Here is a 13,705-nt window from a genome sequence, read left to right as displayed (position 1 = left end):
AAAAAAAAAAAAAAAAAAAGAATTCATTGGTAGCCGGGCAGTGGTGGCGCATGTCTTTAATCCCAGCCTTGGGAGGCAGAGGCAGGTGGATTTCTGAGTTTGAGGCCAGCCTGGTCTATAGAGTTAAGTTCCAGGACAGCCAGGGCTACACAGAGAAACCCTATCTCGGAAAAAAAAAAATCATTGGTAGCTGGAAACTAACCACCATATAACACTCATTGTGCAAAAAGCAAGCCAGAATTCTGCTTTTGTCATGTCTGCAGCCAATTTACTAACACACAACTACATCAGACATTGAAGAAGGAAAGCCAAGTTAAATATAAAAAAAGAATAAGACCAACAAACATCTGGCGAGAGAAATTAATAACAGTAGCAATTTCAATAGTGAAGTTTAGCTCTGTAGATGACAAGAAAGTTGGAGGATCTTAAATAAACAATTGAGTGCAAGTAAAGTTTAGCAAAGTGTACAGTTTCCAGAGAGATGGTGTTAGTAAGAAATTTAAATTTGCACTGAAAATCTTCCTACAGAAAAATTCCAGACAGTTCCTCCAGGAGGTGCCTCTTGGCTATTACTAATTCAATTCTACCTGTCTTCTTGCTACTGTTAACATGTTACAGAACCTCCCAAACTCTGAAATACCAAACTCTTTGGAACTCATTGATTTAAAAGGGAGAGGAGGAGGGAAGGAGGGAGAAGGAGAAGAAAGAAGTAAAATGGTGTGATAGTGCTTTATATTTATCACTTAACTAAGAGGTTTTGCTGTAGAAGGATTAACGTACATGATTATGGGTGCTATCTGAGTCTTTGTTGAGGGTGTTAGACATTGTACATTTCATGTTTGTCAGTGCCTTTCCAATATCAAAAAAAAAGTATATTCAAAATTCTGGTGGACTTGTATGAGAAAGTATGATTTGGGGGTTGAAAAGTAATTTTTACAAATTTATTATTTTGTATGCAAGGGTGTACTCATGCATGCAGCCTTGAAAAGAATTTTTTTTAGCCACACTCATCTACACAAAACTGAACAACATCATGAAATGGATAGAAAGACAAGTCTTAATGCAGGCATTCAATACACCAACAAACTGTAAGAAACAGAAACATTTTTCCTTTTTTTAAGGTGCAGAAGACAGATGCAGCACTATTGAGAGAAAATGAGCTGTATATGCAGATACTGAAATCCTCATTGGTTACCACAGCAATATATGCAAATTCTGATAGACAACCTCACTGTAACCACAGCAATATATGCAAATATATCCTCGCTGGCAACCACAGCAATATATGCAAGTACTGACAGACATCCTCACTGGTAACCAAGGAATATATGCAGATACTGATATCCCCGCTGGTAACCACAGCAACCACAGTATATATGCAGATAGTCACATCCACTACAGTATTAAGGATAAAAACATAAGTAGTAAAACCATCAAGGGCAGCAAAGATTATCACAAGTGTTTCTAGGGCAAGGAGAGATTTGATCAGGAAGGGCACACAGAGCCTGAATGTGGAGCCTTTGGGTTTTGCTCCTGGCCCTGGATGTTTGCTTTCTAAGCACTCTTTTACCATGCACATGTTTTGTTTATGTTTTTCTGTATGAGTGTGTGTGCCCAGTTTTTAAGAGATGAGTAATTGGCCCAAGAGAGGTGATCATTGTTGGAATTGATCTACAGAAAGATAATAATGGACATTATAGAGAGCCTGATTGCTAAATTTTAATGTGTTTACCATCTTATATGTTCTTTCTGGCCAAAAGTCAGCCCAGGAGAGTCCTGACCCAAGTATAAAAGTATAGGCCCAAGAGTGGTTATCATTGCTGGGATTGATCTACAGGAAGATAACTACATCCATCATATAAAATATAATTATTGAGTTTTAATGTGTTTACCATCGTTTCCGTTGTTGGGCAGTGTCTAGTGCTAAATACCACTCATGCAGCCACACTGGTCTTCCTGGTTGGTGCTAGGGCTGAGGTGGAGAGGAGACATACTGCCAAAGTGAGTGGACTGCCTTATCCCCCAGGAGATTCAGCCACCAGAAAGGAATCTAGAGGTGCTAGTGGACAACAGCAAAGTCCATGTGCACAACATTATCAAAATGTTGCAGACAACATGGCCAGTCAAAGAATGTAAGTGCCACAAGTTGTCCGAGGTGCTGTCTCCCAAGCCCAGGTATGAAATGGCGAGCCAGTGAGGAGAGGTCAGGGGAAAGGGTGGAAGGCCAGCTGTGCTGGCAGTTCCAGCCACAAGATATTGTGCGAGTCACCCAGTCTGAACTGAGTGGATCCCCAAACTCCCAGTGGGCAAGGCAGGACAGACTCAGTCATACTGAAAACAAGGGTGTTGTTTTTCTGTTGCTGCCCACAGACTTTTATTTATACTCTGTTTTTCTAAGCAGTTATCAGAGACACCTACTCAGGAACACAAACGGGGCAGATTCCTTTGACTCCAGTGTTGCCACACACCCTTCTGGTGTGTGTCCTGGTGTTCTCCTCTTAACTGGAGATGTGCTGCAAGGTTCCCTTCCCCTCCCCACTCTCCTTTCTTTGCCTTTCCCCCTCCCCCTTTTATTTTCCTTGGTGAGTTGAGCTAACCTCACAGCTTCAGTTACTATTTCTGTCAGAAAGGCAATGCAAGACCAGGTTTGGGCCTTAAAATAAACATTCCTTTTTCAGGTCCCCAGTGGACATCTCCACTAATTTGTTTTTGAAACGTCCGTGCTGGGTCTGTCTGTTCATCTCCTGTCTTTCATCTATCATCTATCCCCTATTATTAAATCATCCATTGACTCTCTCTCCATCCCTATTATTTGTGCCTATCTAGCATCTGTTGTTGCTCTGTTTCTTCATTTGTCTCTGCATATTTAGCTGGCTATTAATTATGCATGCATGTACATTTTATTATGTGTTTGTTTTTTACCCATTCATCCATCCAGTCATATGCATAGCTTGCAGTGTGCTGTTTAATCAAACCTACAAATGTTGCTGGTCTGACACTATCTGTTGATACTGAAACCAGCTGATTACAGCACACTGTAACCTGACTGTGGGCTTCACTAGTACTTTCCATATTTATTACTAGCACATGTTGCCGTGGTTTGGATATGGTATGAATGTGCCCCTCTAAGGTTCATGTGCTGAATGATTGCTCTCTTGTATGGTGATGTTAGGAAGTGGTGTGACATTTAAGATGTGGGACCTGGTGGAATGCTGTGGCGGCAGGGGAGGGGGTGGACCAGAGGAAGCCCTGAGCAGGTGAAGTCAATGTGTGCTGTTGGGGACATGGCCTAATCAAGGACCACAGAGCCTCAGACCCATGAAGGAATGTCAAAGCGTTCCATCCCGATCTATGTGCGAGTGTGGACAGTGTGTGCAGGAAATGTCCACCGTAGCTCCCACCCACGTTTTACAACTTCAAAGACTGCGACCCTACAGAGGCTCTTCCCCTCTAAACCTGCCCCTTTGATCCAGCTGTCTGCTTGCCTCCCAGTTGATCTGAGTGATGACCCTGCCTCTCTGTAAGCTACAATAATAAATACACTGAGTTTTCTCCATCTGAGAACCCAGTCCAGCACCCTGTCTGTCTGTATGTCTGTATGCCTGCACTGTCATTTCTTCATTCCCTACTGCCCAATCAGATCCAACTCCCTGGATCCTTGATAGACACAGCAGAATGCCATCAGGTCACTTGATAGTACATGGTCCTCTTGAGGGATGAAGGTAGCTTTTGTGAGTCCCTGGGCAGTTCTCTCAAGTGAACTATTGTAAGAGAGAAAGACCGACCCTTCCCTGTCCAGGCACCATCTCTCACCTGTGGCCTTTCCTTTCTATCTGCCACGGTGCAGAGCACACATCTGACACATTGGACTTTCAGTCTCCCACACTTTCAGCTAAATAAAGGGCTTTCTTTACAAATTACATTGTGTTTTGTTACAACAATGGAAAATAGACAGGTGCAGTCCTAACAGTGCACAGCTGGCTCTTTGGGCATATAAACAGTGTTGTTTCGATGGGTAGCTTCCTTCCTCGTTCATATTCCTGGGCTTGAATTTCACTAACTTGGCAGCTCTTGGCATCCACTCACCCACCTGCAGGAGCATTTCCTTGCTGCCTTTCTCCCCAGTCCTCTATTTTCCTCATTTTGTGTCATTTGGTTTTAGTTTTAGCTCTTAGACATAGAGTTCAATGCCTTCAAAACTCTTACGTGAAGGTCCCTGACTTTTTTGTTTGTTCTTATTCTTTGACGGAGTCTTGTGTACAGCCCACCTGGCCTGTGGAGCAGGCTGGCCTTGAACTCCTGATTCTCCTGCCTCCATCTTCTAAGTGTGGGGATCACATACGTGCCTGTGCACTTTCAGCCTGGGTCTCTGTCCTTGGTGGTGACTGTGACCTATCTCATTTCCAGACTCTGGAAATGTTTGGAATTAGCCCAGCATCTGGCTGGGTTCTGGTAGGTTTCAGGCAGGAGTTCAGAGAGTTCATGTTGCTTACAGCTTGTATGTGGAAGTTAGGAGTCATGCTGAGATACAGTCTTCTGTTTTGACAAATGGGTATTCATAGGGCAACATTAAAAGCATGTGTAAAAGCATTAGTGTTTAATAACTAAAAATTGCCAAATATCAAAGTTGTTTATCTGAGTAAACGAATATTGCCATATCTAAGAGTCTTGTCATTGGGTCACCAATATTTAATAATGCAATAATTTTTCTAAAGATATATGTTTATTCTTCAGAATATGTTTTCCTTAATTTTAGAAAAAAATTTATATGGCTAAAAGAAAGTTCCACACAAATCTAAAATAACAATAATATTCAATAATAAAATAATGTGTTAATTTCTCTGAATGTATGAGTTTTAAGTACTTTTAACACATTATTGTATTACTGAAGTAAATGTAAACTGAAAAAGTTAAAGTTTGATACATATTTTTATACTATAGTGATAAAATATTTAAACAAATCATCAAAATATAAAAGGCAAAATGGACAGTAAAAGCAGTTTATGAAATGAAAGAGAATAATAAGATTTTATGAAGAATTTTATGAAATTTGGTTAAATATTAGATACTTTTTATTAAAAACATCTAGACCTTCACAGGCACTCTGAAAAATGTTATGATGTGTTTGCTCTTGCAGTGCCTCCCTCCCAGGGCACCTGTTGTGGACATCACAGTACCACATACCTGCAGAGTCCTGGCTGGGATACTATCTCACATCTGCTCTGCTCTGCCGGCATCTGAAACAGACATGGCTCTTTCCAGGTTAGCCCGTTTGCATAGCAAACCTGCTAGGGTTTAACCCTGTGACACAAGCCCTGGCTGCTGAGCTCTCATTGCCCCAGCTCTTTCAGGAGGCCGTCCACAGCCCCAGCACTGTCCTGTTCTGAAGACATGCAGGGTATGATGCCAACCTTGCCCGTACTCAGTAGACGCTTAACCCTAGAGCTTCTATCGCCTCCATTTCTTTCCTACCCTCTGGAACCCTTCAGCATTTCTGACCTTTTGATTTTCAGGGCCTGATGTGGGAAAGAAAATAAGAACTTAAGCTGTATCTCAATTTAATCTCTTTCCAAAACACCATAGAGATGCTGACAGGAAACACAGCTGCCCAGCGCTAGGGCTGCTCACGGTGAGCAGGTGAACCAGGGACCCTCTGCAGGCTCAGGCTGCCCACTCTGCCACTTCTCTCATGGTCTCCCCATTGTAGATTCATGCTTGCCACCACCACTCTGCCCCCCAGTACCCAGCATGCTATTTCTTCCTACTGTAAATAAAATGGGCCCATTTCTTTTTAGTCTGCCTGTTTCCTTTCTAGCCACAAAACACACAGTTAATGAGGGCTTCTCTATATGTGCAGCAATATTACTTGGTTCCAGAATGAGGACAGTTAATGACAATTAGAACCATACACGCTAAGCCCCATCCTGCCAGCCATAATTAGGACAACTCTTTTAGCATTTTGTTACCATATCAATGGTAGTGGCCTCATGGCTAGAAGCTAGAGTACAGTCCTCTTTGGGTGGTGAAGCCAATGTCCTGTCAGCTCTAGGCTCACATTGTATTTGTGCTTATTCTATTTTTAGTCAACCACAGACCCAAGACTTGATTTTTCATCCCATTTCATATTTCTCAAATTGTTTTGGACAGAAAGGATTTCAAGTATTTATTTATTCGATCTATAACTGCTTCAAGAAACTAATTGAAACAGCTCCTGTCTCACATTTGGAAGTTAATCAAAGGACAACCAAGTTGCCAATACTACTAACACAGGCAACAAAGACAATGTCTTAGTCAGGGTTTTACTGCTGTGAGCAGACACCATGACCAAGGCAACTCCTATAAAAACAACATTTAGTTGGGGCTGGCTTACAGGTTCAGAGATCCAGTCCATTATCATCAAGGCAGGAATATGGCAGCATCTAGGCAGGCATGGTGCAGGAAAAGCTGAGAGTTCTACATCTTCATCTGAAGGCAGCTAGTGGAAGACTGGCTTCCAGGCAGCTAGGGTGAGGGTCTTAAGCCCATGCCCACAGTGACACACCTACTTCAACAAGGCCACACCTTCTAATCCTGGCACTCTCTGGGCCAAGCATGTACAAATCATCATATTCCACTCACTGGCCACCATATGCTTATTCAAACATAAGTCTGTGGGGGCCATACCTAAACATAGCATAATGCAAAAATACATCTAGTCCTAATTCCAAAGTCCCTATAGTCCATAGCAGTCTCAACAATGTTAAAAGTCCAAAGCTCAAAGTCTCTTCTGAGATCCATCCAATCACTTACCTGTAATTCCCAAAGCAAGACAGGAAACCATCTGGGCAAACTCCAAACTCTGCATCTCCAAGGCTGATGTCAAAGCAGTCTTCAGCTCTCCATCTCCTTTTTCACCTTTGTTGACAACAAACTTCTTTCTCCTGGGCTGGTTCCATTCCCTGTTAGCAGCTTTCCTCAGCAGATAGCCCACAGCTCTGGCATCTCAAATATCTTGGGGTCTCCAAGGCAACTTTAATGTTATAGTTTCTTGTTCCAGTGTCTGGGGTCCACACATGGTCTTCTGGGATCCTCCAAAGGGTTGGTGTCACTTCTCCAGTTCTGCCCTCTGTAGTACTCTAAGCTCAGGTCGATCTACTCTACTGCCGCTGCTGTTCTTGGTGATCATCCCTGGTACGGGCATATCCAATACACTGTGTTCTTCCGTTGTAACTAGGCTTCACCAATAGCATCTCATAGGCTCTCTTTTATGGTGCCAACCTCAACTCCTTTGCATGACCCCTTCAGTCCTGGGGCATCAACTACAACTGAGGCTGTACCTTCACCAATGGCCTTCCCTGGCCTCTCTCATAGTGCCAAGCCTCAGTTGCTCTTCACGACTCCTTCATGACTTCAAAATCAGTACCACCTGGCTAACTCTTCTATATTACCAAGTACAGCTGTAGCACGAGGTACAACCTTGGCTATCTCTGGAACACAGTTTCTTTGTGCTCTCAGAAAACACTTCCCAGATTTCACCTCAGTGATGCTGGTCTCTTCTTAATCACCACTAATTTCTTAGCTCCAGCTAACCAGCATCAAATTTCCCAGTAGTCCCTTTTATTCTGGACTCTAAAGCCAGAGCCAAATGACCAAAACTGCTGAGTTCTGCTGCTTGCTGTGGCTGGAACTTGGCCCCCTTGTGATATCACATTATCACCAGCTTTCTGTTTTCTAACTCCTTCACTGCCTAAGCTCAGCTGTCCTGGAACCTGCTCTGTAGACTAACTTTGAACTCAGAGATCTGCATACCTGTCTCGTGGGATTAAAGGTGTGGTCCACCATGCCTGGATCTAAATTTAGCTGGGTAGGTTCTTGCCCCAAAGTCCCATTCCCTTCATCTGCTATCTCCTAGAATACAGAATTGGGCTCCATTTCACTTCCTGGTGCCCCTTTAATACTTGAACCATATATTTCATATTTTTCCTTTTTTAGCTTGCTATGCTTATTTAAAATGTTCTTCATAAGACTTAACCAGTGAACAAAGTCTCTGATGGGCATTTCTGAGACTTCCTTTGTCAATGCAATTAATCTGAGTCTCTTTACCTTAGCCTCAGGGAGACTCTTCGGACAAGGGCAAAAAGTAGTCACATTCTTCACCAAAATATCATAAAAACAGTCTCTAGGCCACGTATTGAAATTTTCCACTGAAACCTCTTGGGCCAGGTCTGCACTCTCAGTAACAAAGTCTTCCATATTCCTACTAGGCTAGCCCATTAAGCTCCATTTAAAGCATTCTACTGCTTTCCAAATCCAAAGTTCCCAAATCCACATTCTTCCAAACAAAAACATGGTCAGGCCTATCACAGCAATATCCCAGTCCCTGGTACCAATTTCTGTCTTAGTTAGGATTTTACTGCTGTGAACAGACACCATGACCAAGGCAAATCTTATTAAAAAAAATACCCAACATTTAGTTGGGGCTGGCCTACAGGTTCAGAGGTTCAGTCCAGTATCATCAAGGTGGGATCAGGGCAGTGTCCAGGCAGGCATGGTACAGGAGGAGCTGAGAGTTCTACATCTTCATTTGAGGGCTGCTAGTGGAAGACTGGCATCCAGGCAGCTACATTGAGGGTCTTAAACCCATGCCCACAATGACACACCTACTTCAACAAGGGCACACCTTCTAATGCTGGCACTCCCTGAGCCAAGTATATACAAAGCATCACAGGTAGTTCAGCAGGGTAGACTTGAGAAATGGGTAACTATTTTATGAGAAAAAAATAGCATTTGGGTTGAGCCTTAGAGGATGAGCAGAGTTTTCAGAGAAGGTGAGAGACAAAGCAGTTGAGGTAAAAGGAGACTCCAATCTCATCCTTGTCAGAATAGCAGTAATCAGAAAAATAACATGCTGGTGAGGATGCAGACTGGAGGTAGCTTTTGCAGGCACAATGGAAATCAGTGTGGCAGGACTTAAGCCAAACTCAGCTTTCAGATGAACAAATCTACCACTTCTCAGTATTTACCCCAACACTCCCAAGTCAGCATACCACAGACATCTCACACATCCGTGTTTTCTGCACACTATTTACAAGAGCTAAGTATGGGCCAACCCATGTATCCAACCACCAATGAATGGATAAGGACAGTGTGTGCACAGAATCACTTTCATCCACAGAGAAGGAGGTTATATGGTTTGTAGGCAAATGAAACTGGAGACAGTCCTACTAAGTGAATTGCATCAGTCTCAAAAAGACCCATTCTTCATGTTGTCTCATTTGTGTTTTGAATTTGACAGATACACAAAATCATATGTACTGATGGATAGCTTGCAAGTAAATGTGAAATCTGGGCAAAAGGGCTAATGGGAGACAGGGAGGTAGGCTCAAAGATATTTTGCACTTGCACAAAAAGGCCTTATATAACTGTTCTTGTCAGTTTTCTGTTGCTGTGGTAAACACCATCAGCTCACAGGTTGCAACCCATTGTTGGGGGAAGTTTAGCTCAAGATGGGCAGGGACTGAAGCAGATAGCACAGAGGAAAGCGGATGAGGACTGGCTGTCTCTCGTTTGCTCAGCTAAATTTCTAAATAGTTTTAAATAAACTAGCATCCTAGTTTCTCAAGATCAGCCCACCTAGCTAGAGACAACACTGCTGCACAGTGACCTAAGCCCCCCTATGTCAACTAGCAATCAAATCGCCCACAGACGTGATGATCTGGGAAACTCTTTGGGAGCAGTTAACTTTTCTAGGTATATACAAGTTGTCTTATGAAGCTCTAACAGTAATTCTTTATAATACTTTTAAAAAAATCAGTGGAACAGTGCATTTAGTCTTCTTGGACTGCAATGATAAAACTACCATAAATGACAGCTTATAAATATAATTTATTTCTCACTGTTCTGAAAACTGAAATGTTGGAACTCAAATACAAGACTGCTTAGGCCATACTCTCCGTAGCTGTGTCTCTTCCCACACACATTACTGAATCTGCACCCAGGCTCCAAGGGTGCCAGAGTAGAGAGGTTGGAATGTTACAGATCCAGAGCCTAACCAAAACTTATCTCAGGCTATCTTTAGACTCCTTGATAGCTACTTACTGCCCACTTCTGTGTCTGACCTACATTCTTATGAATGTTCTGTAAGTCCTTTGGAAAGTACAAACAGATTCCCAGATTCCACCAACCAAAAAGACTGTCATCGGGTAGAATCTGAGGCCAACAGCTGCAGTTTCCCTGCTACAAGTGACCTACTTGATGGTCCCACCAGTGGCTTTGAAAAGTGTCTTGATTTATGACTTTCTTTATTCTATTATGATCAAAACTTCATGAAAATGTTAACACACTGGAACATGGAATTTAGGATAAACTGAATCTGTGTTCCTGGGCCATGGTCACTCATAATTGGCTCTAGAATAAAGTATCTCTAATCTCCTTTGAGGCAAGAGCTTTCCCTTTTTCTTTTCTTTCTTCTTTTCCTTCTTTAATTTTCTTTCTTTCTTTCTTTTTGCATTGACATGGATAAATGTATCTCTTTTAGTATCATTGCTGTTGCTATAAAGACCTGGAAAATTACAAGATCAGTGATATTTTGCTTTAATTTATTGGAGTAAAAATAAAAAGTTTCTAATGTGGCATAGTGAAATAATGAAACAGTTTCAATGTGGCTAAGAAGTATGATTTTTTTTTGTCTAAGTAGACCTGAATGTTCTGAAAATTTTAAAATAATCATCTAAGCATGCCAGCATGGGCCCTTAGTCGCCTAGGCAATAGAACAGGTTTCCATGGAAACACATGGGTCTGTATCAAAGAAATACCTTGATTTTTAATGGTAGGAATGAGCTTCATCTAAGGAGTACCTAAACTCACTGCAGGCTGCTTAGTCTCCCCTGGTCATGGAGCTCATAGCTGTGAATGACCTTTAACTGTTAGGAAATGAAAGATGCGTATTTCCTAGTTAACTTTTACTGTGCAGCGACCGAAGGGCAGCTAGTTCTTAAGGGGGGTCCCATATGTTAGTGTGCATATTCCTCCAAGGCCCCAGATTCTCTCTGCATTGTTATCTTCCAGTATCTTGCCTGAGACACAGAAGCAGGGAGGGGCTAATGTGACTGATACTAGCCTCGTAGACCCAGGGCTGGAGAATGGGATGGGGGAAAGCAGGAAGCAGACAGGCAGATGTTCATGGAACCCCACTTGGTACCATCCAGTCTTTGACAGAGGCAACAAGTCAATATCCTAGGTCCAGCTCTTTCAGGGAACTCACATTTTAACTCATTTCAAACTCACAGACAAGCACCTGTCCAGTGCTGTCCAAGGTGCTGAAGCTTAGATTCTGTTGAGGGAAGCATCTCTCTCTCTCTCTCTCTCTCTCTCTCTCTCTGTCTGTCTCTCTCTCTCTCCATCCCTCCCTCTCCCTTTCCTTCTCCCTCCCTCTCTCTCTGTCTCTCTCCCTCTGCTCCCCCCTCTCTCTCTCACACACACAGCATCCTAACTAATGAACTTCACATAATTTAAACCACATGGTACTAATTCAAGAATCACGTAGGATGGGGTTGTGGAGAGTGATGGAGAATGTCATTTTGTAAGTGTCAGAAATCTTTGTGATGAATCTCAGAGGAGCTAAAAGAACAGGTATCAGGGACAGTGTCCTCTGTGTGGGGGACATCCCAGCCTGCAGTGGCAGAATGTGAATGAGGGTAGAGCAGTATGTGCTGGGAAGTGTGTGGGACTCAGCATCACCTGGTGGATCGAGTTCTATCATCTACCCTGACCATATCTCCAGTTCAAAGCTTCACCTAGGGTCCTACCTAACTCACTTGACACCCATAAGTAATCAGTTAATATAACCTTTGAAGTGATCAGTATCAGCTCAGGATGCCCAAACGAAGGAGACTCATTTGCCCCAGAGGGACAAAGGGCAGAGAATAAAAGACAAAGACAGAAGATAGAGGACCAGAGAGAAGGGGAATTTGTCCTGGAGAGGGCAGAACACAAAGGACTGCCTCTGGATAGAGAGGAGACAGACTTGACCCATTGGCAAATGGTGATTTATAAAGGTAAAAGGGGGAACCCTATGTTGGGATAAGGTGTTTACTTTTAATTGGGTATGTTAATTATGTGATACAAAGGGGGCTTTTGATTGCTGGTTTTCAATATTTTGATATCAGGATATTGGCAGTCAGCCTCCAGATGAGGAGGTGGCCAAATAAGGTAATAGCTATTGGTAGCTAGCTTTAGGAATATAATCTAATGGTTTTTAGCAGGGTAGAGGGAATGGGGGAGAATGGCAAGGTTGGCCAGAGCCATGCTTGCCAGGTCCAAGCTGCCCAGAGTCCCTTCATCTGGTATGGGAACAATTGGGTTAAAGAAGAGAGCTAATTCAAAGGAAAGGAGCATGAGAAGCTTTTCAGAATTTCTCACAACAACAAAGTGGAAGTGCTGGAGGGTTGGTTCAGCAGTTAAGAATACTTGCTGTTCTTACAGAGGACCTAAGCTCAGTTCCCAGCACTCACATAGGAGTTCATAACTATCTGTAAGTCCATGGGCACCAGGCATGCAGGTGCTACACATATACACACAGGCAAAACACACACACACACACACACACACACATAAAATAAAATAAATAAACCTTAATAAGCAAGGGAATGTAAGACCTGTGAACAGAGAGAAGAGGTGATTCTGGGGATGAAAGGGTTAAGCAGGGATGGGTGCAGGGTGTGGGAAGGAAGGGATTAGTGGGTGGTTACCAAAGTGTGAGAAGGCCCACAGAAACCTAATACTTAGAAAACTAATTTCAAAATACAATTAAAACCCAACCCAGAAGCTTCTTTCTCTTGGCAGGCCATCTCCTGCTAGGAGGACACACAGTGAGGCCAGGGACCTGGGGTTCCTGGGGTTTTGCAAGTACTTTGATTCCCAGTAACCTCCTCCCCAGAGCAGCCTTCTCTGCTGTGTTTCCCATTCATCCTCCGGCCCTGCTTCCCGGGTGATTCCCTGCCCACTAGGTACCCTCCACTCCTCTACATTCTCAAGTTCCAGAAAGCATCCAGAGCCACTTACCAGTAAGGACTCTCCTGATTTGCTTCAGGTGAAGAAGGATGACACTGGGCTTCCTTGAATTAAAGTGGCAGAGTCAGATATCCCCATTTGTGGGGAACATGTTGAGAGCCAGTCCACCATGCTTTGCCTCTTGGCTCTGTTGGGTTCCATTCTGGTGGCTTTGAGTCTTGGATTAATCTCTCTGGAACCTGTCTTTAAAGCCAGAATGAAGTGTCCTGAAAGACTGTTGTATGGGCTAATAAGGTCAGCTGAGGAGAAATGTTCTCTGTAAACTGGAAACAAAGTATTTATTCATGGAGTCTGAATAGACCATGAGCATCCTTCTTCTGCCCAGTCCCTTAGTGCTGTTATAACATCATGGTTTACTAAGAGCGTATGTCACCCAGCTATTAGACATTTTTGCTAATCTAGTCCTGTAGAAAAATGTTCTCATCTCTGCTCAGGCCCAGAGACAAAAAGGACATGGAAGACTAGGCCACGTGGCCATTTCCAAAATGAAGTTCCAAAATGCAGTCAGCTCTCCTGCTTACAGCTATTCAGGCACTTAGGGCCTGGCTTAATTGATAAAAGTTCCCGAAATACAAGCTTAATTACCTGAGGTTTAGATGGTTTGATAGTTTCATTCTCCCTAAGAAGCATGCTTCTTGTCCCGTGTCCCCAACAG

At 43.0% G+C, this 13,705-nt stretch overlaps 1 long non-coding RNA gene across 2 annotated transcripts in view; it reads left to right on the top strand.

Annotated features, from left to right (window-relative positions):
- LOC116070429 overlaps positions 1 to 13,705 on the top strand; it is a 24,379-nt gene that overhangs the window by 845 nt on the left and 9,829 nt on the right. For both annotated transcript variants that reach the window (XR_004110383.1, XR_004110384.1), the window contains exon 2: positions 5,138 to 5,262. This is a non-coding gene — a long non-coding RNA (uncharacterized LOC116070429). The remainder of the gene's footprint in view (positions 1 to 5,137; positions 5,263 to 13,705) is intronic.

The sequence above is a fragment of the Mastomys coucha genome, unplaced genomic scaffold, assembly GCF_008632895.1.
Source record: "Mastomys coucha isolate ucsf_1 unplaced genomic scaffold, UCSF_Mcou_1 pScaffold22, whole genome shotgun sequence".
NCBI classification, from domain to species: Eukaryota; Metazoa; Chordata; class Mammalia; order Rodentia; family Muridae; genus Mastomys; species Mastomys coucha.
The sequence above is the reverse complement of the archived record's forward strand: the minus strand, read 5'-3'. Positions and strand labels throughout refer to the sequence as shown.